The sequence below is a fragment of the Lemur catta genome, chromosome 7, assembly GCF_020740605.2.
Source record: "Lemur catta isolate mLemCat1 chromosome 7, mLemCat1.pri, whole genome shotgun sequence".
In the NCBI taxonomy this organism is placed as follows: Eukaryota; Metazoa; Chordata; class Mammalia; order Primates; family Lemuridae; genus Lemur; species Lemur catta.
The window spans coordinates 55,506,170-55,530,318 of record NC_059134.1 but is presented as its reverse complement, the minus strand read 5'-3'; the positions used below and the strand labels follow the sequence as shown (position 1 = coordinate 55,530,318).

General features: G+C 40.5%; 1 protein-coding gene and 1 long non-coding RNA gene across 4 annotated transcripts in view; one reads left to right on the top strand and one right to left on the bottom strand.

Annotated features, from left to right (window-relative positions):
* Nucleotides 1-15,047, bottom strand: part of PAK1 (p21 (RAC1) activated kinase 1) — a 153,110-nt gene extending 138,063 nt beyond the window's left edge. For 2 of the 3 annotated variants that reach the window (XM_045557287.1, XM_045557290.1), the window contains exon 1: nucleotides 14,515-15,047. The gene's annotated coding sequence lies outside the window, so the exon portion shown is untranslated. Of the gene's footprint in view, nucleotides 1-13,459; nucleotides 13,590-14,514 lie in introns of all 3 variants that reach the window. The other variant, XM_045557289.1, reaches the window with a different exon arrangement.
* LOC123642304 lies at nucleotides 14,482-17,309 on the top strand. The gene is made up of 2 exons (XR_006736433.1): nucleotides 14,482-14,699; nucleotides 17,138-17,309. It is a non-coding gene; the product is annotated as an uncharacterized LOC123642304 (long non-coding RNA).
* The last annotated feature ends 6,840 nt before the right edge of the window (nucleotides 17,310-24,149 follow it).

Genomic DNA, 24,149 nt, shown 5'->3' with positions numbered 1-24,149 from the left:
AATGGCATCCACATTGGATCTTGAAGAATAAAGAGTTTTAACAGCATAGAGGAAAGAGAAATTCCAGGCTGAGGTACCAGGGTGATAGGACATGAAATTGAATGGAACTGAAACAGTCATTTCAGAGAAATAAAGGAGGGACAGAAGAGATGAGGGATACCCAGACATTATGAGACTTTTTATAAAAGAACATACATCTATGATGTAGTCATGTAAAACAAAACAAAAAACTTGAATCTGATCAAGCTTCTAAATATAACTACTAATCTACAGGAAATGCAGAGGACCAAGGAATTTGTTAAACAGGGAGATGCAAAATCCAGACAGTGAGAAACTCCACGGGACAATGTGGTTTCCTCAACAAATAAACTGAAGTGGGGGGTCGGGGAGATTGAGAGGAAATTTAGAGATTAGAAGAGACATAAAACACATCAACCAATCTCTCTATACAGAACTTATCCGCATTGTTTCAAGCAGTTAAAAAAAAAAGTATCACATTTGAACGACAATCAAATATTTTGATGGTATTAAGGGATTATTGGGTATATGTATGTGACTATGGTTTTGTTTGCTTGCTTTTTTTTAAGTAGATTTTTCACCATGAGCATCATCAATGGCCTTAGCAAGAGCAGTTGTGATGGGGTGGTGGGGATAGAAGTAGAGTGGAGTAGGCTACAGAGTAAATAGGAGGTAAGGAACTGGAAACAGAAGCGTACACAGCTATTTAAAGATGACTGACTTTGAAGGAGAGCAAGACAGGATTTAGCCAGAGGCTGACATAGGATTTCAGGAGCACTTTTGTTTGGTGGGGAAGAGCAAAGTTGTTTTCCTTTAAATAGAATTTTGAATACTGCTTATCATAACTCAGTAGAAGGCAAGATTTTAAAATGCCATGCAGAGAAGTTTCTCAGACAGACCATGGGAAGGAATCTAAAACCATGTGGAGGAGGAGGCCTTTCCTAGAAAGAGAATCACTTCTTTCATTGTAAAAGAAGGGACAAAGGCAAAATTGGGTACAAATCCAAGTAAATTCTTAGATTCAGTAGTAGGAATATGAAGCTTTTATTTTATCTGTGATATATGAGACAAAGCCTGGAGGGTGGGTGGTGGGGTGCAGAGAGAGATGAAGGGTGGGGAGAGGTGGCAGGAGGAGAGAATAAGGGTACAACTGAAGATAACCATGAAGAAAAGCATGCTATTTCCAGGGCTAGAAAACACAGGGAGAAAACGAGGTTTGCAGAAAAGTGAAATGAGTCAGTTGAGTGGACCAACTGCTGAAGAAATCATTAAAAGAAAGGCTGTGCCGGTATTTTCAGTTTGCAAATACTAAATATTATCAAAAGCCCATTAGGTCTTGTACCTCTTGATCCAATAATCCTACCTATAGGAATTTATTCTAAAGAAATAATCTTTGAAAGGAGAAAGCTATATGCAGTTTTATAGGCAAAATTACAGTGTAATTTGTAATAGGAAAACCTAAAAACCTAAAACTGATGGTTAGTTTTATATGTCAATTTGGCTAGGCTATAGTACCCAGTTAACCAATTAAACACTAATCTAGGTGTTGTCCTGAAGCTATTTTATAAGATGTGGTTAACATCTACAATTGACTTTAGGGAAAGAAAACTGTCCTCCATAATCTGGATAGGCTTCATCCAACCAGGTGAAAGGCTTCAAGAGCAAAACTGAGGTTTCCCTGAGAAAGAATTATCCTAGTGGTTCTGCTTCTCTGATAGAACACTGACTGATAGATACAATGGTTTTAGGTAAATTATGGAATATCATCTTAAATTTTATGATGAAGACTAAGCAGTAACAGGGGAAATGCTTATAGGTCAAGAAAAAGGGACAAACAGAAAACTTGGGTCTACCCTATGATTACAACTATGTAAGCATGTATGTTTATCTATAAAAAAAGGAAACAAAAGAGTTTGTTAGAATGATGGAATTGTGGCTGAATTTTAAATTTATTAATAGTGTTAAAAAACAGTTTGTGAAATAGAGCTCTGTTATTTTTAATGGAAGAAAGTTTGTAACATTGTGTATGTTAGAACTGTATGGCACTTTAAAGGAACCCATATTAACCTAAAAGAAAACTGCCTATTTTGAAACACTGAATCTTGGAGAGTACAAAAAGAATTGACCCCCTAGAAGGCAAATATCCCTACAAGAGCCTCAATCCAATGCCATTTTTCAGTTACATGTAATTGCGTGACTCAAATGAAATGAAGAAAGACCCAGAATGGCAAAGTAGTTGCTGATCGGCTTTAGGAATTTTCCATATCCTTAGATAGCATCAGGACATATTTTCAACTTTTACTCAGGTCACAGGTATTTGCACTAGGCAGCTACATACTTAGCACAGTGTTTTTTTGGTTGTTGTTTTTTTTTTTTTTTTGAGACAGAGTCTCACTCTGTTGCCTGGGCTACAGTGAGTGCCGTGGCGTCAGCCTAGCTCACAGCAACCTTAAACTCCTGGGCTTAGGTGATCCTACTGCCTCAGCCTCCTGAGTAGCTGGGACTACAGGCATGCGCCACCATGCCCAGCTAATTTTTTCTATATATATTTTTAGTTGGCCAGATAATTTCTTTCTATTTTTCGTAGAGACAGGGTCTCGCTCTTGCTTAGGCTGGTCTTGAACTCCTGACCTCGAGCAATCCACCCGCCTTGGCCGCCCGGAGTGCTAGGATTACAGTGAAGTTTCTTAAGTTTCTTCTCTCCTCTCCTTTCCCAACACCAGACATTGAAAAGACTGTTTTATGTTCACTGAACTTGAGAAAATCAAGTGGTTTTAGTAAAAAAGTCATATGGACTGCAGTTTAAATGCTGGCTCCACTTTCATTCATTCAATCAAAAAAATATTTATTGAGTTCCTACTATATGTTAGACATTGGGGATACAACACTGAGCCAAAAAAGATACTCTTTATTTTAAGGTAAAGGATACTATGTTAAAACTCATTCTCTTAAAGGTATCATGCCTTCAAGAGAAATGGTTCTCTAGAGCTTAGGATCTAGTAGGGCAGATAGACATTACTCAAATAATGCCACAACGTAGCGAGTAAGAGTATGGTCTGTGTAAACAAATAATGATATGAATGCTAAAGTGTTTAAGGATGAAGTATACTGATGTCTGCAACTTATTCTGAAATGCTTCAAAATACTTAAGGATATATAGACATGTAATAAAGCAAATAACGCAAAACATCATAGAATATAAATAATGGGTATATGGGTGCTCACCATATATACTCCCCCCAAATATTTTATTATTAAAAATTTTAAATATACATAAAAGTTGAAAGAAGTGTAAAATGAAACAGTTTCAAAAGGAGTCAGCCTACAGGAGGAATTTTTTTTTTTTTAATGAGAAACTCATTCTTTGACCAAGAGCTCCACTTAGATCTATCATGGTTACTCAGAGAGGCAGGCTCAAAACCACTTGGAAACTTGGATTAATCGATTTATTCTTCATCAATATTTATTTGCTTGCTGTTTTAGCTGACTATGAAATAGTCTACTCCTAAGACACTATGCTAAATGTGCTGGTTCATCTCCTCATTCTGGCACTCTTGGGAGGGTGGTGAGGCTTTGGCAATTACCAATTGTCTTCATCTATAAAATCAAATTAAGAATCCCCTCTCAGTCTCTCAGGATTAACTAGGATATTATACAGGGCAGCATCTTGAAAGGTCTCTTCCTGCCACTCCAGCTGCATCTAATACCATTCACTCTTACTCCCTATACAACAGCATAATGGCCTTTTTTCAGTTTCTCTATGTTGAACTAAACCAGCACTATCGGATAGAAATATAACGCTAGCCATAAACACAAGCCACATATATAATCTTAAATTTTCTAGTAGGTGTATTTTAAAGTTTAAAGAAAAAAGGTGAAATTAATTTTAAAATATATTTTAACCCAATATATCCAAAATACTAACATTTTAACATATAATCAATATAAAAAATTAATGAACAGTGGTGACTCTGTCTGGGTCATCCAGGGGCCCATTACCACCTCATTAAAAAAAAAAAAAAGTTAATGGGTTATTTTACATCCTTTTTTCAGTACCATGTCTTCCAAATCTGACATGTATTTTACACTTATAGCACATCTCTATTTGAATCAGCGACATTACAAGTGCTCAATAGCCACATTGGCTTAGGAGCTACCAAACTGAGCAGCACAGCTTTAAACTTTTACATACTCTCAGGGCCTTTGTGCATTTACAGTGTTCCTTCTCCCTGTCATGCTCTTCATCCCATTTTCTGTGTGACTAAAATCTACTCATCTTGCACATCTCAGTTGAAAAGCATCATCTCCTCAAAGTCTCTCCCTTATCATTCCAAAATTCTCTACATTAGTCTTTAATCCCCTTTGTAGGACTTACCAAAACCTGCCACTATTCATTTGTATGTCTACTTGCTTTTCTCTGCATTGCCCTCTATAATGCAATCTTTATAAGAGCAAGGACAAGGACCATGTCTGTATTGTTTATGATTGCATCCCTAGTACTAAGTAAAATGGCTAGAATAGTAAGAAATCCATAAATACTTGCAGACTAATTAAGGAATAGATAAATAGAAGCACCATAGAGATGTACAGATGCTCCTCAACTTATGATGGGTTTACAACTCAATAAATCCATCATAAGTTTAAAGTACCTTAAGTCGAAATGCATTTAATACACCTAACCAACCAAACATCATAGGTTAGCCTAGCCTACCTTAAACATGCTCAGAGCACTTACATTAGTCTACAGTTATGCAAAATCATCTACACAAAGCCTATTTCATAATAAGGTATTGAATATCTCAAATAATTTATTGAATACTGTACTGAAAGTGAATGATTGTATGGGTACTTGAAGTACAGTTTCTAGTAGATGTGTATTACTTTCACACTATCATAAAGTCAAAAAGTCAAAAAATCATTAAGCTGAACCATCGTAAGGCAAGTACTATCTGTACGGCGTTTGTACATGTGTGTTGCTCCTACTGGAGCCCACAAGGAAGAATATACTCAGCAGTCATTTCTAACTGTCCCAGAACCTTTACCAAGTAGTCAACCTAAGTCGATTTTCTGGCAAGTAACAATGATAGAAAAATTATTTTTGGAAGGAGTTAGAGCTTTAATCAGCTTTTACCATTCTCCAAGGAACCTGGTATATTTTTAAAGTCAAGGGAAAATGAAGGAAGTACCACAGGGCAAGGCAGCACCTGAATAATCATGAGCATATCACCAGATCTAGAGACAAGACATGAATTAAAGATTCCATTTTGCAACCTCCCAGCTATATAATCATGGACAAGCTTCTTCTTTTCATTTGCAAAAATATGATGCCTTAAGGATAGAATTAAATCAAAGGAGACTATACGAAAGTGTGTTGAAAACAGTAAAGCACAGATTTATATTACCTCTAGGCTGCTCAAAAAACTTGGACTTTCAAAAGCCTATCATTATGGATTTTTTCACTTGCTCACCCAGTTCTCTTTTTTTTTTAAGTTACTTTACAAATCATATAGATAATTTCTTGAATTAATCAAGCAATATCTACCCTAATACCAAATAAAAATCTCAGATTCTCAGATAATTCCAATCTTAATACCAAAAAAAAAAAATCTCAGACAGGTCAGATAATTCAAAATGGGACAGTAATCTTAAATGGAAGGGATTATTATAAAATAGTAATTTTCCAACAGGTAACAGGGGAACCAAGAGTCCCTCCAACTATACCAAGTACCCCATCCCTCAACCTGGAATACAAATTTTGCTCCTGTAGTCCACTGGGAATTGTTTCCATATTGAAACACTCATGGACCAAGTCCTAGTGTATTAAGGGAAAGGGTGAGGGAGTGCAGGGAGGAGGAGAATAGAAAATTAAGAATCACTCAAAATATCTGAGTTGGGAAATTGGCACCAAATTCAACACATCTATATGACAGCTAAGGAAAACTGAGGTTTTGGATGGTTAAGTAACTTGCTGTGGTTACACAGTAATAATCATAAAAATGTCTTCAAATCACAGCTTGATATCTCTGCTCCTAAATTTCCTTATTTGCAAAATAAGTATGAAACAGTACCTCTTATAGGATTATTTTGAGGCTTAAATGAAAAATTGAATGTGAAATGCTTGGCACCATGAAAAATCCTCAGTAAAAGGTCAGCTGTTAATGAAGCTGATGATGTTGATTTGTTCCTGATCTCATTTATCCCCAAAGTATAATGAAGTTGGGGAAAGAAGGTAGCTGGAAAAGAGGAAGACCACCACCCCAAACTCATTTTTTTAAATGATTAGAAGGAAATAGATGAAATGCTATTATTGGCTATCTTTCTATGATAAAATTCTGATGAATTTTTTTGGATAACTTTTATTCTGTGTTCTCCAAATTTTGTATAGGAAAAATGTATTATTTTCATAGTAAAAGAAATATAAATGTATTTTTAAAACAAACCAAGGGGCTTGCATAAAGACACTCAGATTGGAAGAGTCTGACAATATTTTAGCTTGCTGGATGTTGGTTACCAACTCCGGGAAAAAAGAGAGCTCAGAGATTAAGGAGAATCCTACAAAATATCCACACAATCTTAGAGCTAAAAACACCTTTAGAGGTCACTTTACTGCAATCTCCCACCTCATATCAATCTAGCAGCTTACAAGCTGCTGTGCACACATCCACGGAGCTTACCTGATCCTTACAATACTATAAAGGTGTAAGATGGTTATGGTATAATAGAAGCATGAGCTAAAAAGTCAGAAGAACCTGGCTTCAAATCTTAGCTGTGCTGTAGAGTCTCAGCAATTCAATTAACCTCTTTGCATTTTCTTCTATAAAATGAAGATAAAACAACACCTGTCCTAGCTACCCCAGGAGACTGTCCAAAGAAGAAAGTGAGATAAGATTAGTGAAAGTACTTTGTACACCATACAAAAGGCCCTCATCTGGGCCCTGCCTCCCTCTCTGCTCTCATACCTCCCCACCTTAAACCCTGTCTTCTAAGCACACTAAACTATTCAGGGCTCCCCAAACAGACTCTCAAATCTTCCACTCTCACAGTGCTCTCTCCAGCATCTCCCCTCTCTTCCCATCCCTCCCCCATTGCTCTTGGTTAACCCCTGCTCATCTTTCAAAACCCGTCTTAGGTGTCACTTCCTTTAAGAAGGCTTGCCAGTCCACCTTTATTTCAAGAGGAGTAGATGCCCTTCCTCTGTGTTCACATAGTGTGTGTCATTTTTGTCTCAATATTGTGTAATTGTCCACATACATGTCTGTTTCTCCAGGAAACTACAAACTCAAGTTTAGGGTTTGGGTATGATTCATCAGTTTCTTCAGAGCCCATGACAATGCCTGATACTTAACATTAATATGTGTTTAGCAAATGAATGAACTTTAATGGCAATAAAAAACATCTAAAAAATTAGTTTTCATATAACATCTACATAAGATATTTTTGCAAAATATTATAATATAAGGCAGTGCTTCTCAAATTTGGTTGCACATCAGAATCACCTGTAAACCTTCAAAAACAGAGATGCCAAGAGATTTCAATTAAGTAGACTTGAGATAGAGCCCAGGCAACTGTATTTTTATAAATCTTCACAAACAGTTCAAGTGCATAGCCAAATTAAAATCACTGCTATACATATTTGTAGTCATAGAATTACAACTATTCTACCTAACATCTATATAGCTCATCTTCTTACAATTCATTTTCACACATACTATTAATCTTCACCACTCTGTGAGTTAGGTATTATTTCTTCCAAATGAAGAAATGGAGATTTAAATAAGTGTCCAAGTAGCTCTTTGCCTAAGTTAAAATTTTGTGCTCTTCCCTTTATACCTATCTCCTACTCTAGAAAGTGACAGATAAATACTGTAATAATACACAAAGTACCCTGAGGACATGTGCTCAAGTGAGAAAGACATCAATCCCAGCCTTGTGGGAATCAAGGAGAGAATAAGGAAAGCTGGGCCTTGAAGATAGATATAGGCAGGCAGATGAGGGTGCAAGCCATGAATATATTGTCATTGTCATTTATCATCCTCGAAGATTCAAAAGGCAGATTCTATAAAGGAGAAAAATGTTCTTGCCAGCCTCCATTAGTACCTACATAGTCTGAAAAGGAAAGGAATATTGGAGAGGACTGGAAGTAGAAAAGTAAAAGAAAGCAGTCCCATGAACAAGAGTGGATTTCCCAATGCTACATGCAAATTACCAGCCCTGACTCCAGCAGTGAAAGCCAAAACATAATGGACTTTTTATAACTAAGACTTAGATCAATTCTAGAGAATTAATCAATACCACACAAAATCATATTAATGAGGGATCAATGAACCTCTGGTTCTTTCTAGACTTATTACTTTACTCTTCCTCCAAAGGGGATTTTGGGAGGATCCTAGCACATAAGTGATTTCCCCTACCTCAAAAACTAAAAGGGTGGGAGAGAAGAGTAAATTATTCATGAGAGAAAAGTCTTAAAACAAGGGCAGAAAAATGTAGTACATTATGTTAATAAATTTATTAGAACAAAGGAAAACGAATATTGAGGCACACGGGTTTCAAAATACAGTACTGGATAAAGCCTGATTTTGCAGCCTCAGTAAAGTATTATCTTCTAAGTCCGCAATATTATGAGCATCTGACATAGGGTTTTATCAGCAATTATTTTTTTCTAATTCAAACTGTGGACTTCAATCAGGGTTTTCTTAGGGAGAAGAGGCTGAAGAGATTAGGAAGCAATCTAACAGAATATTCCTAGTGCCCCAAAGTTTAGTTTGCAAAACTTTAAAAGGCAGTATGATATAGTGGCAAAAGTCAAGTACTACATTTAGAATTTTAAAATGTAGTTTTAAACCAATATTCAGACATTTGCTAATGATGTGCCTTTGAGAAAGCCAAGATTTCTATGATCCTCAGGCTCCTAACTCATAAAATGGGAATACCTATCCCACATGGCAGTTGTGAAGACTGAACAAAATAACACCAAGAAAGATGTTATTCCTTTACCTACTGTCCGAAGGATAAATGTAAATGAATGCAAATCTGTCTTCACCAATCTTTCTAATACACAAAAAAGAACAGACTAAGTGAAAATAAATTTTAACTCTCACAGTAATGGTATTTATTTGCAAAATATTCCTATATCCTCTACGCAGAAAAATTAAAAGCAGCCTGGGTACTAAAGATAGCACATAGCTGCTGCAGTCAGGCAGATACGGACTGGAATTAAGGTCTGCCACTTACATGAAGCAAAATCTTAAACAAGTTCCCTTTACCAGTATAAGCCTCAGCTTCCCTACATATGAAATAGAGATACTAGCAATCATCTTACGTGGGCATACTGAGGGTTGGAGAAAACATCTTAAATACCTCATATAGTGCCCAGTACAGAACAGGTATTCAATAATTTAAGCCACTGTTAATCAGTTTACCACCACCTAACAACTAGCTAACAAATTATATTTTTCAAACGTTTCTTTATAGTCAATATTTTATTTAATTGCTTCATGACCCTGTAAGCTAGTCATAGCAACTGTTGCTACTTCATTTTACAGTTGGGATGAAAGGCACAGAGATAAAAATTACTTCCACAAAGTCATGCAATAACAGAGACTAAATGAAGGTCTCCTTACATTCCCAGGGTTTCATTTTCCCCCCACCTCAATTACATTACCCCTTAGGAATTAAAATAACATCTATAAAGAGATGTACTCTTTTTTTTGTATAATGGGCAGAGAAAAGACCTAGAGGAGCAGATACCAGAGTAGGGAGAATGTTTTTAAATTTTGTATTTTTAAGTTTGAATGTACCAACTATTAATTTTGAATCAATGCATTTTTCCTTTTTATTTTTAGTTGAACATGTAATAAGTATATACATTTATAGGATTCAGAGTGATAGTTTGATACATATAAACAATGTACAATATCAAAACAGGATAATTAGCACATCCATCATCTCAAACATTTATCATTTCTTTTGTCATGAACATTGAAAATCCTCTCTTTTAGCTTTTTGAAAATACACAACAAATTATAGTGAGGTGTATTTTTTTGATAATCTTAAATTTCTCTCTTTACTAAAAAAAAATATTACTCTCCTTTCTGGTTATGATTTAGAAAGATTAAAAAAGGGAGGGGGGTTAGAAAATTCACTAAAACTAGCAGCAACAGAATTGAGAATTGTTTCAAATCAGCAACTGCTGATTCTACCTTGATTTTTGTTTTAGTTTTCCCCAATAAAGCCAATGACCTCTAAAAAAATTTTTAGAAGTCTGCCTATCAAAATGATGTTTGTTTGACAAACTATTACTAAATTGAGGGAAAAAATTAGAAAGGCAGCTTTCTTCCACCTTTATGATCATAAAGCAGTGTTTTAAGTTCCTCTACTTTCTCTCTTCATTTCAACACTTACACCATGTTGTATTATCTTTAGTTCCTTAAAGACTTGGACTGCAGCATTGTATAGATGAACATCGAGCCCCAGCATAGGGTCTGGCACATAGTGGAGAAGGACTCAACTGTTTATAAGTCAATGGATAAATAAATGAAGCAACTCTCCCAGAGGGAAGTTAGGGAAGAAGAAAACGAGGCATGGTAGCTTAGGGCTAATGAGAAAGTGAAAGAAACAAAGCATTTTAAGAGCTTCATAAGGAAAAAAAACCTTTGTGTGGAGTCAAACAGGCCCTTGTATGGCTGTAAGTATCACTAGAGAAAGACAAAAACCACAGGAGACCCGGAAGAGACAGTTTCAAGTTAAAAGACTCAAAAGTCAGGGTACTTATTTAGACTTGCAAAACCAAGTTGCAAATTCGCAAGAAACAATCCTGGCCTAGGGTATTGCAACAGAAGTTTTCAGGTGATGGCTAAAACAAACAAACAAACAAAAAAAAACTCTGCTAAAAAATTCTGAAGGCTTTGGTTGGAAAAAGATAGCTGTGAATGGGCAAAAGCTCAACCTAAAATAAATCTCCAAAAAATGTTAGGATCCCATTGGATCTGCATATTGGAGTGTGGTTTCTCTTCATTCTGAGAACTATTCTTGAATAAAATTCCAGTGTAGCAGTAAATGGGACTAAATCATCTTATATCACTCATTAAACAAATATCTGAGTGCCTGCTATATGCAGTCACTATCCTAGGCACTGAGATTAAAGCAATGGACAAAACAGACAAAACTTCCTGCTCTTAGGAAGCTTTCATTCTAGTGGCAAGAGACAGACAATGGCATTTCAGGCTTTAAGCACTGTGGAAGAAAAACAAGGGAGAGAAGAAGCTAGCACGGTTCTGATTTTATTAAGAGCAGATCTTTTAACCCAGTGGTTCTCAAAACTTAGCAAGCATCAAAATAACTTGGAGGGCTTATTGAAAGCAAAGGTTTTGGGGCCCCAAGCCCACAGTTTTTCATTTTTAGATCTCCGATGGGATCCACTAATTCGTTATCAAGTTTGCAGATTATGCTGATGCTGTTGGTCCAGGGACCACACTTTGAGAACTAATTGTTCTAAACCAAAGGATTAGGTAAACCTTATTTCATAGGCATTGCCTTGCTTCTTCATTCATACATTCATTCATTCAAAGACTTATTCACTGCCAGGAACTTTGTTAGGCACTAAAACTAAACAGATTCAAGAAATTGATGGGCTAATGGAAAAAGACAGGCAGAAGCTCAAATAATTACAATAGAGTGCTATAGAGGGCTATAAAAAAACAATATGTATATGAGCCAGAGGGTGGAAGAGTAACTCATTCTATGGGGGGAAAGGAGAAGAGACCAAGGGACTGCTGCCCAGAGTTCCAACAAGGCCATCTCCACAAGCAGATAAGGTGTAAGAGGTAGGAATCCCAGGAAGAAAATAGCACATGCCAATGCAGAAATGAGAGAGTGGCAGAAGTATACAAAGTAAGCCTGCAAAGGTAGGCAGTGGTCTATCTCTGAGAGTTTCTTATTCAGGAGTCTGCAATTTATGTTTAGACAGTGAAGAGTCAGGGGTAGGGGACACTGACGTGATCAGATTTTGTTTTACAAAAATCCCTCCGGATGCACACTGCCTTCCTTTGAGGCATTGCTTTCTTCAAGCCCAGCATAAGGCCTCAAAACATGTGCTTAGTAAATATATACTAATTGAACTGAACAAGCTTTTTATCAACTGCCCTCTTACAGATGAGAGGCAGGTCACCTTCCCTGTAGGACTCACTTTGGCCAGGACAAGACTTGTAAAACAGGTCCAGTAGCCTCAATTATTGTATACTACTCCCTGTACAACAGGAGTCCCCCAGACATTAGGTCAGGCCTTCATTGTTTACTTGTCTACCTCACCCATCAGACTTTGAGCTCTCTGAAGACAGGGAATATCATTCTTTTTTTTTTTTGGAGACAGAGTCTCACTCTGTTGCCCAGGCTAGAGTGCTGTGGCATCAGTCTAGCTCACAGCAACCTCCAACTCCTGAGCTCAAGCGATCCTTCTGCCTGGGATTACAGGCATGCGCCTCCATGCCCGGCTAATTTTTTTCTATATATTTTTAGTTGTCCAGCTAATTTCTTTCTATTTTTAGTAGAGACAGGGTCTTGCTCTTGCTCAGGCTGGTCTCGAACTCCTGACCTCAAGTGATCCTCCTGCCTCAGCCTCCCACAGTGCTAGGATTACAGGCCACTGCACCTGGCCAAGGGAATATCTTAATATATTCTGAATTCCCATAGCCCCAACAGGAGATTTGAAACACAGAAGCTCTCCAGACTCCAGTGATGTTGGATAAACGAATGACTGAATAAACAAATTCACCAGATAGACCCATGAGCTCATATAGGTAACGGTATGGATAAGCTTCAGGGAATGTTTCCGGGTCCATGTTCCCAAAACCGGTTTTTCTTTCTTTCTTTCTTTATTTATTTATTTATTTTGAGACAGAGTCTCGCTGTCACCCAGGCTAGAATGCCGTGGCATCAGCCTAGCTCACAGCAACCTCAAACTCCTGGGCTCAAGCGATCCTCCTGCCTCAGCCTCCCAAGTAGCTGGGACTACAGGCATGTGCCACCACGCCTGCCTAATTTTTTTTTTTTCTATTTTAGTTGCCCATCTATTTTCTTTCTATTTTTAGTAGAGACAAGGTCTCACTCTTGCTCAGGCTGGTCTCGAACTCCTGACCTCAAGCGATCTTCCCACCTCGGCCTCCCTGAGTGCTAGGATTACAGGTTTGAGCCACCACGCCCGGCCCCTCAAAATTCTTTTTAAGAGGCAGTTTCTTGTTGAAGGGGGGTGCGTTTAATATGCACCTGATTTAGAATTTTCCAAATAGGAAAAGGTTTACAAGCGTTGTAGTAGAAATTCCACCTGGGCCTTGGGAAGAAATCAGTTCAGCCTGAGAGGAGGGATGGGATGGATGTCAGCAAAAAGTTCACAGTGGGGGCGGTTCTTCACCAGACTCTTGAAAACTAAGTAGGTGCTTGCTACCTGCCAGTTTATGTCGCATGAAGGCAAACTTCTGGAACTTTTAAGGTTGGAAGAAACTTGCTCAAGGTGACACAGGAAGTAGGTGAAGCCACAAGGTAAGAGAGATGAGGCATCTCTGTACTGATGACTCCTGTTTTCTCCGGACAGAGTTGAGAGAGAACCCAAAAATATAGGAGGCAAAATCAAAGATTTTCCTCAGGAACAATTCTTAAAATAAAGGTAAGACTAATGAATTTGAATTTTTATTGGTAACCCTCCTCTTCGCTGTTCACAAAACTTAAAGTGTAAAACAGTTATCCAAGGGGTTTAACAAACAAGGACTTTGCTCACAACACCAACGAACACCCAATACTTCTCAAGCATTCTTCCAAAACACTCCCAATAATGTTTACTGTTAAAATATTCAAAACAGCGAAGAATATAATAATGCCTTTTGAAATGGAATAATGAACATAAAATAACTATAATTATTCTTTCCCCATTTGTTTTTAACTTCCCAAGTCATGGAATATTCCCGGGATGGGGGAGGGGCTGCATAAGTCAAGTACGACCAATCTTTATTTTTCAAGGAGTTGAACCCTAAAGGTGATTCCCCAACCCTGGACGGGGTAGTTTTTCCACGCAGAATGAACTGGGGAGCCGCTTTGCTGGGCTTCCTCGTAGCAGGCCAGGGTTAGCACCGGAGGACCGCAAAGTTCGCGAGGGAGTCGGTCCCGGACTAGGACCTGTCTGGGCCCCCGGCCCCAGCCCGGCCCCCCTCTCGTCCCTGCCCCCTCCCGGGTCCCCAGAGTCCCCCGGCGCCTGAGACCCGCGATCGCGCCGGTGCGCGCACAGGGGGCCTTTGTTGGCCCGACTGGAGCGGCCAGCCTCGCGGGGCGGCGCCCGCCTCACCTTACCTGGAGCCCCCGCCCGCCCGGGCGCCTGGCCCCACCGCGGCGAATGAATGGGCCCAGGCCCCCACCCCACCCCGCTCCACTGCCCCTGCGGCCCAGGCCCGCGCCCCAGCCGGGGCAGCCCGCGACGCCAGGGGTACCGGGCGGGAGGCCGGCTCTCACCTTCCGCGCTCGCTCAGCTCCGCTCAGCTCCTCCTCCTCCTCCGCCACCGGGGTGGCGGCGGCCCAGCCGGGAGTGAGCGCCCGAGTGCGCGCGAGCGGCCGCTTCACGTACTCCCTCCTGCCGCCGCCGGCCGCGCCTCCCCCACGCCGCTCGCGCCGGGGATCCCCTCAGGACTGGGGCATCGGTGAGGGAAGGGACGGCGAGGTGGGCGGGAGGGAACTAGGAGACGCGGGGGCAAGATCGCTGGGCTGAGGGGGGCGGGGACGGGAGCCGCTCGGATGGCCTCTGAGGGAGGAGGTGGGAAGTCGATGCGGAGACCGACGTCGAGGGGGATCTTGAGAGCGCGGGGCTCCGAGAAAAAGGGGCTGAGAGTCTGAGAGGTAAGCGTCTGCGGAGTAGGACGGCCGAGCCTGTGAAGGAGGGAGTGTGCGGGGGAAGCCGTGAGGGGGCGTCTACTGTGCAGCCGGCACCTTCAGCTCCAGCTGCAGCAGCTGCAGGGCCGCCTCCCCTGCCCGCAGCCGAGCTATTGTACACAGCGGCCGGCCCCCTCCTCCTCTTCCCCCTGCCCCTGCCCCTCCCCCGCGAGGCTGCGGCGCCAGCGGAGCCGTGCCCGCCCCGCCTCCCGCAGGTGGGAGGGGGCGGGGAGAGCCGGACAGACCCAAGTGCACGGGTCCAACCCAGGCCTGGGAGAAAGCGAACGCCTGGGATGACGTCATCGGCGCGTGACGCCAAAGGCTGGGGAACACCCGGCTGCCACGCGACGTCATTGCGTCCGCGTCTCTTCTAGGCCTGCAGTCTCCGGTTGCAGGCTGCTTTGACAGGGCATTCCTGTTGTGGAATGATTTCTAGGACGGCTCGTGGTGCAGTCAAGATTGTAAAAGAAGGCTAACGCTATCGGCTTGGGGTCCTCGGGTTACAAAGCACCACTGGATCTATTAGCTCATAGACAAGGGCTGAATTTGAAAACTATCTGATTTCGTGTGATTTTAGAGCCAGACATCTATTATTGTTTGTTTTTTGTGTGTGGGAACGAGGGTGGGAGGTGGACAAAGAAATGGTAACGGAGAAATTTGAACTATTGTGAACTGGCAGGAGAAAATGGGCTCCCTTTCCCTTTTTTCTCCTACTATGGAGGCTACTTTCCACCCAAATCTTTCCCCTGAGCTCAGATTGTGTATTTCCCAGTATCTTCCGAACAGCACTACTTGGATGCCCCGCTGTACCTCAAATTCAATATGTCCAAAACTGAGACAGCATTAGTGGGTAAGGGTCTGGAATCCGATTGCCTTGCTTCAAATCCCAGCTGTACAAATGTTAGTAATAGGACCTTAACTTTTCTAAGCCATAATTTGTCAGTAATAATTAGTAGTACCTGTGTATTCTTAACTTGGTCTCTGTAAGCCTCAGTTTTACCATAATAATAACTACAATTTAACACGTATTAAGACCTTTAGAATGTTGGCTATTACTATTATCATTTCCCTCCAAAATTGCTACTCTTATGTTTCTTCCTGGTCTCAGTGAATAGACCATCATTCACCAGTCCCCGAAGCCCTGAAACTAGACATATATCCCACTCTTCCTCTCTCAACATCCATATCAAATTGCTCACCAAGTCTTGTAGATTATCCTAAATATTTCTCAAGTCCTTGCCAGTGTCTTCATCCACTACCACCATCTGAACAACTTGAGCAACCATTAGTCTCTTCAAATCCAATCTATTTTTCTCACCGGTCACCAGAGTAGTCTTTTAAAAGCACAAATCTGATGATGTCCTTCCCTGTTTAAACACTCTGAAAGGATTTTATTGCTTTCAGGATAAAGTCCAAACTCCTTAACTTGGCACTTCACAACCTAGATGTTTACATTAGCTTTTCTAGCTTCATCGCACACCATATATCTTTTGCTCCAGCCACCCTGAAATGCTATTAATACTTAACCTTCTTTTAACACACATTCTTCATGTCTCTGAGCCCTTCTTTCCTTATCTGACTGGCCAACACTTATTCATGCTACAAAGCCAAGCTCAAATGTCATGCTCATTTGACTAATACTTCTAAAGTTTCCCCTGAGCCTTAACAATGCTGTAATCCTATAGTATTTTCATCCCTTTTATGGCATGTAGTATACTGTGTAGTAACTGCATTTGTATCTCTGACTCCTTGAGTTCTTTGAGACCAAGTCATATTCCTGTCCATATCCCTGGCACCAAAACAGCATTTGACATATAGTGGGAAGCAATACGTTGTTAAAATGTAATGAATAAATGCTCATATTGTGCTTAATGTGCCAGGTACTGTTCTGAGCACTTTACAAACACTATCTCCTTTAAAATTCTAACACCCCATTAACATAGATATTATTGTTAGTCCCCCTCTCCATCTTATTGATTAAGTTACTTAACCCTAGGTCATAACCTAATAAATTGATTGTAATCTAGACTGTTTTTGCATGCTCTCTTGTGGTAGGCAGAATAATGGGTCACTCAAAATGCTCACATTCTAATCCCTAGGAGCTATGAATATGTTACCTTCCATGACAAAAAAGACTGCTTATGTCATTAAATTAGGGATTTTGAGATAGAAACTCCTCCCATGAATTTTACTCTCCCCTCAAATTAAGGATTTTGAAAGCAGACTCAAGAAGATGGAAAAGGCAAGAAAATGAATTCTCCCTTGGAGCCTCCAGAAAGGAACAGAGCCCTGATGATGCCTTAGTCTAAGCCAGCTGACATTCATTTGGGACTTCTGAACTACAGAACTGTAAAATAATAAATGTGTATTGTTTTAAGCCACTGCACATGTGATGATTTGTTACAGCAGCCATAGGAAACTAATACAATCTCCAATCAAGGGTGACTGCTCTATGGTAGTAAATGCTAGCAGCATAAGGAGAGTTAGAACTGTCCACCACAGCTGCAGCTCAAATCAGAGATAGGCTAGAAGTGGAGTAGATGAGTCATAGGATAATTGTATACAGTAAGTCCTCACTTAATGTCATTGATAGGTTCTTGGAAACTGCAACTTTAGGCAAAACAATGTATAATGAAACCAATTTTCCCATAGGCTAATTGATATAAATAAGAGTTAAGTTCCTGCAGCATATTTATGGTCACAGAATTACCAAACTTCTGAAAAGAAAACAACCAGATATTACCTATCACCATTCTGTGACCATGAAATTAAAATATTTCCCAAATGAATTACTAAAATTTTTAAAGTCTTTAAAAAGAATATTGGCCAGGCGCGGTGGCTCATGCCTGTAATCCTAGCACTCTGGGAGGCCGAGGTGGGCAGATCATTTGAGCTCAGGAGTTCGAGACCAGCCTGAGCAAGAGCAAGACCCCGTCTCTACTAAAAATAGAAAGAAATTAGATGGACAGCTAAAACTATATATCAAGAAAATTAGCCGGGCATGGTGGCTCATGCCTGTAGTCCCAGCTACTTGGGAGGCTGAGACAGGAGGATTGCTTGAGCCCAGGAGTTTGAGGTTGCTGTGAGGTAGGCTGATGCCACGGCACTCTAGCCCAGGCAACAGAGTGACACACTGTCTCAAAAAAAAAGAATATTAATCATTTTCATGTGTTCACAATAGCTCCATTTTTGATACTTAGTATTTGCTTAAGTATTACAATTTAAACAATAAGGCTTTTGACATATTAAAAGTTCTAGAGCTGGGTGTGGTGGCTGGCACCTATAATCACAGCTACTAGGGAGGCTGAAGCAGGAGGATTGCTTGAGGTCAGGAGTTCGAGACCAGTCTGAGCAAGAGCAAGACCTCATTGCTACTAAAAATGGAAAAAATTAGCTGGGCATGGTGGCGTGCGCCTGTAGCCCCAGCTACTTGAGAGGCTGAGGCAGGAGGATTGCTTGAGGCCAGGAGTTGGAGGTTGCTGTGAGTTAGGCTGATGCCATGGCATTCTAACCCGGACAACAGAGCGAGACTCTGTCTCAAAAAAAACAAAAAATACAATCTGTATATGTAGAAGAAACAATTCTCTCTCCCTCTCTCTTTTCCGTGAGACAGAGTCTTGCTCTGTCACTCTGGCTGGAGTGCAATAGCCTGAGCATAGCTCACTGCAACCTTCAACTCCTGGGCTCAAGCGATCCTCCTGACTCAGCCTCTCTAGTAGTTGGGACTACAAGCATGTGCCACCACATCTGGCTTATTGCTAACATTTTAATTTTTAATCTCTTCTACATGTGTATATGTAAATAAATATAAATATTTTTTACACAATAGTCATATTATTCATACCATTTTAGAGGTGTCCTTCCTCAAGCTGCTCCCTCATCCTAGAATGAATTTCTTCCTTTTTATTCTTCACTGTATAGTTCCTACTCATCCTTCTAGATCCAACACATGATCCCACCTCTGGGAAGCCTTTTCTGCCCACTCTGTATTCCTCAACTGTAGATTCATTAGTTACTGTGTCTTAGGTATTCCAGTAATACGTTGGTTATACCTTTATTACACGTTGAATCTTAATCAGTTGTTTACATGTCTGTCTGTCCCAACAGTCAGGGAATGTTATGTATGTGAGCTGATATGGGCTCTGGGTCCATATTGTTCCCTTAAACACTGAGTTGGTTTATGCTGCCACCACACATACACACACACACACACACACACACACACACACACACAGCAGTAGACTTTCTGGCATTTTGGCTTCTACAGAACATTATGGATATAGTCTGGTTAAATGTCTCACCCCCTTCACCTTCTCTTGCACTCACCTGACAAATCCATCATCCTGCATCAGCCAACACTTCCATTCTCTGCTTCTACACCTGGCTCTGAAAGTGGCTGGAAGGCCTCTGAACACACGTGTGAGATAGCAAGCCCTGACCATACGTGAATGGAAAAAGTTTGCTCATTTGGAAAAATGAGTTATAATCAGTTCATAAAGGTGAAAACCCACAAGCTCAAGATTCATATAGCAAAGATGAATACATGTAACTCAGAATCAGCTGGGGGCCCTCCTGCCCTTAAAGATAGAGATATAATTGACTGGAACTCCTCCTCCCTCCAATTCCACATCTTGTGGAAATCCAAAGCCCTCCTCAAGATTTTGGTTCTTCCCCGGGGGCCTTCTGTTACCACAGCCACCTGGCGTCTGGGCTTCTGGCTCCCCACATCGTCCTCTGTTCTGCAGTGTGTGGATCCAGAGTCAAAACGTAACCCCTCCAATTTCCACCAGAAAGCCACTTACATAGAGCAGTTTTGAGGTTAGTAGAATTTTTTGGCAATGTGAAGGATGAAGGGGAAATACAGAAAAGTTCCACATTGTAGCAAAGCAAACCATTCAAAATCGAAGGATGGCAACCCACCACCGGAGAGCTTCCCTGGCCCTTCACCCCACCTGGACCCATACACTCCATCTTGCTGACTCCTCTCTTTCTTCCTCCTTCTCTCTTCTCTCTGCTCCCTTTGGTGGGCATCCTTCTCTGTGCCTGCCCCACATTCATTGAATTTGGCTCCTCTTCTGGGTTAATAAGCAATGGCTGTCCTTTGGGGAACCATCCTTAGCCCTTCTCCTAACTGACTTGAGCAGGGCTTATCCCATGCTGTCCCAGTGATCCAAACAAGTGACCACACCCAGATCATTGGTACATTCCATCCCCCTGGCCACACTGCTGCTCAGGGGCAGGCATGTAGGAACTTTTGGTGACTGGAGGACTCTTGCCCATGGAGTCACTGAGTTGTAGGAAGATCAGCATTGCTTATGGCCATCTTTGCCCTCACATGTGAAGAGCCCGCTTGGGAGTGAATCACGACAAAGGAGAACAGAATTGAGATGAAGGGAAGACTCAAACATGGATAAAAAAGTCTGAGTCCCTGAATCCAAACATGTCTACCTAGATACCTGGCTTTTTTGTTTTTTTCCCTTTAGCCAGATTGAGTTAAATTTTTGTCATTTGCAATTGTGAGCACATAATACCTTCTTCCTTCCCCCTCCTTTTCAGAAGCAATAAACCAAATTCCTCTCTCTGCTTCATGCAAAGCAGCTTCCCCTCCTCTGAGCTGGGCATCTGCTGTCATCTGTGCCTGCTGGGCATTTCAAAGTGTTTTCACAAAAACAGTTTTCTCCTTATGACATATATTGGTGCCAACATTAAAATGACCTTTTTTTCACTTTGTCACAAAAATATTTATATAATTGAGACGGTACGCATATAATGTACTGTATGCAAAGTTTCTTATCCTACTTTTTTTCAGTTTTCAATCAACAAACATTTATTTAGAAACTACATATATGCCAGGCAAATACAAGGCAATTAGCACTCTATGTTGAGAATTTTCTCATGTCATTAAAAAGACTTTGTGTCTGTTGTTTTTAACCAGCACAAAATATACAATCATACAGATAGTTTTAAAGCTAAACCCTTATTGTTGGACATCTAGTTTTCTTCCAAGTTTTATGAATAATGATAGACACATAATGCTGTCTACATCTCTCATTTCCTTAGGATAGATTCTCAGAAGTAGAATTACTGGAGGAAACTCATATTTTATAAAAAAAGAAATGCAGAAAGAAATTTACCAGTCATTGCTATAGTAGAGTGTCCCCTCCTACCCCAAAGAGCTGGAAGAGATCTGGCCTAAAGTGTCTTCAGATGGCAGAAGTATTGGGTTCCTTCTTAGGAGCTCTCTGTTCCCTCTAAGCGCCCCACCTCAGCTGCCCTTCAGGAGCTGCAGGCTGACCAACAGCTGTCCTGCTCCACCAAGCGGCAGGTGCCCTGTCAACCCCAGAGACCCAGCGAGGCTGTCATAATGCACACATCTGCTTGTAGGAACTCTATGAAAAGAATGGCATTCAGGGCAAGCCTGAAAGGGAGAGATGCCAAGATGAGAAAGTCAGGGCTAATTGTGACCAAATTTTCTTTTCAAGGTTCTTTTCTTTTTACCTTTCCTTATTTTCCTTAATAAGGAAATGTGTGATTTATAATGGAAAAAATTAACTTGTTGGGAAAAACAACAACAATAATATGAGTTTCTCAATTTTGGTGAGAGGAGGTGGAGATAATCTTTTGGTTCCTGGAAAAGCAGCTGTGAGTTATCTGGCTTGGCAATGCTTCCTACAAATCACTGACTGACTCAGAAAAAATGCATATGCACTTTAGTCACCCAAAGGAAAGGCTGATTCTGTCTGGGGCCACCACAAAGGGCAATTGATGACTGTCTTCCAGATATGCAAGAGGGTTCCAAAGTCCAATGTGTAAAACCAAGGGAATGGGTTTAAGACCAATCAGTAGGAGCCTCTACAAGACAGATTTTTGACTCATTGCCAGAACTTCGTAGCAGGACGAGTAGTCCAAAGATAAAACCAGCTGTTCCAAGAGGTGGTGATCTCCTCATCCCGTGAAGTGTTAAAGCATGTGCTGGAGGCCACTTGTCCTAGATGGGATGGGGGCAGTTCAAGTGCAAGGCAGGACAACAGTTCTCAAACTATTTGGCCTCAGGACCTTTTTATATTTCTAAAAATTATTGAGAACCTCAAAGAACATTGTTTTTGTGAGTTATAACAAACATTAACTATATTTGAAATTAAAACTGAAAAATTTTTAAGTATTTATTGACTTATTGTAAAATAACCTTAATATTACAGTGAACTATGATCATGCCACTGTACTCCATCCTGGGCAACAGAGTGGGACCCTTCCTCAAAATAAATAATAAATAAATAAAATGAAATAACCTTAATAAACCCTTTGTATGTTAACATAATTAGCATATTTTACAAAAAATAACTATTTTCTAAAACAAAAAATATTGAAAAGAATAGCATATTTTTGTAATCTCCTTACTATCTAGATTAATACAACACAGCTGGATTCTTATATCTGCTTCTACATTCAATGTCTTGCAATATGTTCTTTGGGTGGAAAGTATAATGAAAAATTTCTTACGTGTGGTTGGAAAAGGGAGGAGTATTTTAATTTCTCTTTCAGATAAGTGCGAATATTCTTTGATAACACTAAAAAACGTGATAAGTGGGTGTTAGGGTGGGAACTTATATCTTGGGATGAGAAAGAATTCTCAACACAAAGATTAAAATAGTTTTAAAGAAAGAGAGTTTATTTTACTTCCTTGAGGGAAGGGCACAGCACAAAAGAAAAAGAAGTGCTGGCTTTAGGCTAAGGGGGTTGGGGGTTTTATTGAGGGTAAAGGGATAAGAAAAAAAGAATAGTTATTGTTGTCAGCTGTGTTTGTTTTTCTGTTTTTTTTTTTTTCTCTCTCTCTTTTCTGTGAGACTGACTTTATCAGGGTCTTTGAAATGTGGTCTGGCAGGAGTTGGGGAAGCATAATCCTTCTATCTGCTCAGTTCTTTTCAAGTGCTGTGAAGCTTTTAGAAATGAGGACTTAGAGCACAGGTGGTTAATCAAAGGGGCAGTTGTGTGCTGTGATCTTACTCTCTTTTTTTCTATTAGTTTATTTTTCTCTGTTAGATTGTTTCTTAGCAATGCTGTCCTTTCATTCCCCCATCTTTGGTTAGAATTGATATTCTTATCAATGGATTCAAAATTCGGGTGTTTGGACAATGGTCTGTTCTTCTGTAACTGCTTCCTGCTCACTTATGGTGGTAGAGTTGCCCCTACCTGAGAGTCCAGTTGAGGGTCATTAAGGGGGAGTGGCTGAAATCAGACAGTCTTAAAAGCCAGAGGAGAGATGGGATAGGAATTACATTGGAGGGCTTCTTTTACCTTTTTTCCTTCAGTTTCAAATGAGTTTTTAATGTTTATATTGTTGTTAGAACTGGCTGATCCAAGTAACCTTGAATTAGTGATATCATAGACAGTGAGCTTTATCTCAACACTAGTAACAGCAATTGCAGTTTCAAAGAAGGAAGAAAAGAAAATAAAGAGTTTAACAGACTCTAAATTTTAACTCTATAGTGGCAGATTGATTTGAGCTCTGAACTTTTTGCTGTAATTTGCCCATCAGTTTAAAGATGTGTACAAGAACAGAACAATCCTAGCTACCTGGCTGAGGCTGCAGGACTTCCCAGGAGTCTGGGCTATAATGTGCTATGCCAAAGGGGTGTCCCCACTAAGTTCAGCATCAGTATGGTAACCTCCCAGGAGCGGGGGACTGCCAAGTTGTCTGAGGAGGTGTGAACCTGCTGAGGTTGGAAATAGAGCAGATCAAAATTCCCATGCTGATCATGCCTGTGAATCTGAATAGCCACTGTATTCCTGGGCAACAGAGTATACAATACTAATTTCAAAAAGTAGTAAAAGGCCGGGTGCGGTGGCTCACGCCTATAATCCTAGCCCTCTGGGAGGCTGAGGTGGGTGGATCGCTTGAGGTCAGGAGTTCCAGACCAGCCTGAGCGAGACCCCGTCTCTACTAAAAATAGAAATAAAAATTATCTGGACAACTAAAAATATATATAGAAAAAATTAGCCAGGCATGGTGGCGCATGCCTGTAGTCCCAGCTACTCGGGAGGCTGAGGCAGTAGGATTGCTTAAGCCCAGGAGTTTGAGGTTGCTGTGAGCTAGGCTGATGCCACGGCACTCACTCTAGCCCGGGCAACAAAGTGAGACTCTGTCTCAAAAAAAAAAAAAAAAAAAAAAGTAGTAAAGGATAAATGGGTGGCAGACATTATTATTAGTTTGTTGAAGATCC